The sequence below is a fragment of the Bacillus rossius genome, chromosome 1 (assembly GCF_032445375.1).
Source record: "Bacillus rossius redtenbacheri isolate Brsri chromosome 1, Brsri_v3, whole genome shotgun sequence".
Classification (NCBI taxonomy): Eukaryota; Metazoa; Arthropoda; class Insecta; order Phasmatodea; family Bacillidae; genus Bacillus; species Bacillus rossius.
In genome coordinates, this window is record NC_086330.1 from 375,831,921 (window position 1) to 375,837,486 (window position 5,566).

At 41.9% G+C, this 5,566-nt stretch overlaps 1 non-coding gene across 1 annotated transcript; it reads right to left on the reverse strand.

The window, feature by feature from the left end:
• Positions 1-3,047: 3,047 nt before the first annotated feature.
• Positions 3,048-3,119, reverse strand: Trnae-cuc (transfer RNA glutamic acid (anticodon CUC)). The gene has a single exon. It is a non-coding gene; the product is annotated as a tRNA-Glu (tRNA).
• Between the last annotated feature and the right edge of the window lie 2,447 nt (positions 3,120-5,566).

Below are 5,566 nucleotides of genomic sequence, written 5' to 3' on the forward strand. Positions count from 1 at the left end.
CGTTAATGTATTTAGGCGTTGTGGTACACAGCAGTTTTCTAGCTGTCGGCGTTGTAGTCAATTTGGCATTCGGCGTTATGGTTTTCGGCGTTGTGGTATTTCGGCGTTGTGGTGCGTCCCGGACGGACGGACGGACGGACCATGTGATTGGCCGCAGGTCACGTGACTGACGGACGGAGGCGACGGACTATCGCGAGTCCAGCTATCTGGATCTGAGGGGAAACACGTGTCACAAGCCCCTGCGGTGTCTTCCCGTAATGGCGGTATCTCGTGCCAGACAGCTCTTCCTGAGAATAGAATACAAACTATGTCCCTAATGGGACTTCATTCTGCCCTCTTTTTACTCCCCTTTACTCTCTCTTTCTCCCGGGTGGGAAGGTAGAGAATGTGATTACAGTAACTGCGAACAGGATACCTCCGACAGCGACACGTGGGCGAGAGTAGCTAAAGGAATAATTCATGAAGTAGTAATTCATCAGCAATTTAAAATAGGAGCTGAGACAAATAGGGCATAGTTTATGAATTAATGCCCCGTACGAGCAGGTGCATTAACGCTTTAATCAAACCAACCTTCTGATGGATTGTAGCGCTAATAGATAACTAAACAGCCCAGCAATTGATAATATTTATATATCAGCGTGTTTGACGATATATATATTTTTTTCCAAAATAGGTATGATAAGCATCCGTGCATTATGGTAGAAACAAGAAAATTAAAGGTATCTGCCACCATCCCCTCTCAAAAACAGTTGGATGTTCATTTACATGCATAATAAATACTTAAAACATACCTCGAGTACATACTTAAACTGTTTATTATGCATATAAACATGTTTTGTGAACTGAGATGAAAATATTAACAAAAAATTAAAACATTAGCAAGTTTACAAATTATATTTTTTAACCCGTCATGTTGGTACACCTAAAACAGTACTAATTGTATTAACACGGAGATAAAAGTTGAAGTTAGGCCTTTGCTTGGATTCAGTAAAATAAATGTTTTATTACTTACTACCTAAAGATTTCAGGCAAGTTTTGTCGCAAACTTTTTATAAAATATTATATTGTGAAGGTTTTTAGTTAATTTCATACCTACTACGTTTTACATTAAAACTGAGAAATAGTGTCAATAATGTTGTTCCGAATAAAAATGAATATCATTCCATCTTCGAAGTAACTTTGAAGCCTAACAGCGTGAAATCACTTGCTCAGGTGGGATTTATCACGATGTATCCCTGCAAAGATCCTGATTTTTTTTTTGGGAATAAGAATACGTTACAGTATGTAAATTCCTCTGAGGTTGCCTTACATACACTGTAAATATTTTGTTTGTACTTTTACAAGGAAAATACTTGGAAACTCAGTTGCCAACGCCATCACTTGTAAAACTGCAAGGGAGAGTTTTGTAAAATTGCAAATGGTACAAATTTACAAGTGGTATAATTGGAAACTGAGTTTCCAAGGGCTGTCCTTGCAAAAGTATAAAACGATTTTTACAGAGTATATATTACTGCTCCTCCGTGGTGTGTGATGAACGCTCAGTGGACTACTTTATACGAAAGGTCCAATCACAACACGAATCAAACAAATAGTGCAGATGGTGGTAAGAACACACGCCCCAGGGTGCGATTCTTTGGAAGGGGGGAGAGGTGTCCAGCGAGGACTTCTCTAAGTGTGGGATGGGACGGGTTCCTTACCGCCTGCGCCTCCTTGCACGGATATCTGCGCGTCTTCACTCCACCCCCGCCTGTCCCTGGTTTCCTTCCCCGCGGTTTAAAACAACATTCTTGAACGAACATCTATTAAAATATAAAATTATGCGCCAAATTTCGTAACATATACCTACTCAGAATTATCTCGAAAAAAAAAAAAAAATTTCATATGCAAAAATGGGGGTTTCTGTAAAGTCGGTTTACGGACGATAATTTTACGTGATAACGTCATAAGAAAACATTGATAGAAAATTGCATACTTTTTAATTTTCTAATATTATTTACAGTTTTTTCAAATTTAATTTAAATAATTTATTGAAATATGATCACGAACAATTAGTTAAAATAGCCCTCCTTAACCGGTTTGATATATTATAGAAGATTTTCCTCGCCCGGTGGTTGGCCGGTTCTTGCACGCTCGGTTCAGGCGGAACGTGACAATGAGTCATGCTTTTTCGTGCGTGCAGCCGGCGTGTATGGATTTTTAAGACGTTATCACGTCAAAAAAAAAAACCTTTACCGTGTGTTGTTACAAAGTTACAAATATATTTCTTGTGGTATTACAAACTATTATTTGGCAACTTTGTAAACGTACAGATTTTTTGACGTGACAACGTCTAATAAATCGATGAACGCCAGCGGCACGCAATTAAAAGTGTCCCGTTATGCACATTGTCCCATTACGCGGTGTCCCGTTACGCTCATTGTACGCTTGCGCCGCATCTATCTCTCTTCCACTCGATTGGAACAACCATCGATTTGACTTTTTCGAGGCACATTAAACTTGAAACACTCCCATTCGTTTCTTTACTTTTCCTATCATCGTCCTATCCTTAACAGAAGAGCACAGATTGGAAGAAGTTAAATAGCAAACATGTTTAAAAGTTATAGTTAAAATAATCTCTTCGCTAAAGTAATAAACATATTTGAATTAATGAGTGCAAATAAAAATTAAATTTATCAATTAAATTGTAGATTTAATTTCACTCCTTTGTATCCATACAAAATAGTGATAATTCAATAAAAATGATTCAATTTTATTCATAAAAGTATGCAATCATTTCATCAATGTTTTGTTATGACGTTGTCACGTTTAACTATCGTCCGTAAACCGACTTTACAGACAACAAATTTCTTTGTTAAGTACACTGTTTTGATAGTCACGGACTTTATAATATATATATATATAGGTATATAATTATACACTATGTGAAATTTACCATGTCTTTCAAAACATTAGATTTGATTTTCTTGTTTCTCATGTGCAAATTAGAAGAAAAAAATATTTTACAACCAGGACAAAATTTCAAACAGAAAACATTCGAAATCGATATTTTCCGGTACCGGGAATCGAACCCGAGCCTCCTGGGTGAGAGCCAGGTATCCTAGCCACTAGACCATACCGGATATTCTAACTTATCTGGATTGTTTATAGTATACTAATATGTATACGAAGTGTTAATATAGCGAAGTCATGGCTTCGTAAAGCCTACAGAATTTTCGTGACCTACATGCTTTGAAATGCGTGAGACAGCCGCTTGACCAATCAGCGTCCAGGACGTGTGGTGACGGTAAAGAAAACGGTGTTGGAATGTTCGTGACCTACATCCTACATCTACCGCGAGACAGGCGAAATTGTTTCCACGAGATATAGCCCTGATGCTATGGTTCTCCAGAGATCCTTAGGAATACAGAGTGACTGAGACTGTTTTTTTTTGTAGCACGCTGCTGTGACGTGGTCAAAGCCAACTGCCACGTCGCCATACAAAAATCTATCATTCACACCAACAAAATGAAAGAATTTGAAATAAAACAGTGAGGAAAGTTTTTATATCCCCCCCCCCCCCCCCCCTCGATTACCAATTCGCCACAGAAAAGAAATTCTGCGTCCGCACGTAGCCATCTCCATTAAAAAAAAAAAAAAAAAAAAAAACTCGTTTGCTTGATCACGCTTAATCGCTCGTTAGTTCTGACGTGAAATTAAAATCTCGTGTCCAGTCGTAAACAGCGGTCAGAAATCTGATGGTTTTGCTGTGATCCCATGACGTGATGGGAAATGATGGAATGGACGGGCAGATTGACGGTAGAATCATCTTGGTCGTAGGCGAGTGGTCTGACCACCCAACCAACTCTGACCCTTATTTGTCGTTAAGGGTCAGTCTAGTCAGGGGTGTACGTGTGTCTGCGAGGTGGGACTGGCGCGCAGTCTTCTCCCAGTGCATTGAGCGGTGACCGTCACATTACATGGCGGAGAAATGAAGAATGAGGTGTAATGCAAGTCCCTTAAGTGCTTTCAAGAATCTGAACCGGGGGTTTCTTGCATACAAATAATTCTTAATACGCGTTTTTTTATTATCAATGTCACTCTTTAACAAATACAGACTAAAAAGCAAAATACGGAAACAGAACTACTCAACCACCTTCACAGTATTTTTTTTTTTTTCGTGGACAAACACCGCTCTGATGTACTAAGTAGTTATCAAATCACGTTGCACACCGCAAATGTGCCCGGGTAGGCACAGCGCGCCACTAGCAAACCGCTCAGGCGGAGCGAATGAAATGCTGCCCCTTGGATGGGCAGCCCTTCAGGATTTTTCTGACAGTGGTTAGTTTGTACAGCGACTGAAAGAGCAGCCCATCCAATTTCTGAAAACATGTTTCTTTAAGTGTGCACACTTTTTTTCGTTACTTTTACACGGGAAGCCTTCTTTTCACAGACGAGAGAGCCAAACGCCCGATCGTGTATCTTCGGTTTTTTTTTGTTCATTGTAAATAAATATGGCGGTGTTGATAAAAGGATACTAATGGTAAATTAGGTTAGGTTAGCTACATTATAAATATTTTAAAACATTTTAGACGGTTGATTCGGTTAGGATATCTACATTAAAGATACGGAAAAAAAGCACGAACTTTGGGGAACTTCGGGTTTTGGCTCTCTCGTCTGTGAAAAGAAGGCTTCTCCTTTTACACCTCTACTTGACACGCCAGAGACTCCGGTGAACAGTCACCAAGGCAAGATGGCGCCGAGGCGGGCAGGACAGCAGCTCTGCGGGGCGACACTAGCGCCGACATCGCGGCCGGCACGGCAGTCGCGGCCGATAAAACCCGGGTCGTTAACAGACGCCTCGCGTCCCTTTGAGGCGCCGACAGGACGTGACGCCGCGCGCCTTGTGCGGCTCCGTGGTTTCGACAGCCACCCCCGCCCCCCTCCCCCCGCAAGCCGCCGGCGAGCCACGCAACCACGCAAGAGGTCCAGCACCACGCACGATGCACCATGACTCGAAACTTCGGCTGCTGACCTTACTTGTACTACTTTTCCAAAATGTATTTTTTTAGAAAAGTGAAAATGGCTAAAAGACGTGTTGTCAGGTCAATTTTTAGGCATGAAACGTCCTGTACAGTACATTCTTAGAATCACTTGATGGACTTATTTTACACCATATGTCATGGTCACCGCTCAATGCACTGGGAGAAGACTGCGCGCCAGTCCAGAGGAGACACCGCGCTAGAAGCACCAGCGAGCGTCGCGCTTATCATCCCGCCTCGCCGACACACACACACCCCTGACTAGGATGACCCAGAGGTGGTTGGGTGGTCAGATCACTCGCCTAGCCGTTCATTCCGGTAGCTTTCTCCACCCTCGTTTCACAGGATCACCGCAGCATCCTGGCTATGTGAACTCTGCCCACCGGTGCTGCGACTGGGCACCAGAGCTACATGTGTTCCACGTGGAACTAAGCACCATGGAGCGTGAACAAGCACCATGTCATGTTCGCAATGTTTTATTTCATTGAAAGGGCCACGTGCGAACACAGAATTTATTTCCGACAAAAAAAAAGGGGGGGGGGGGTAGG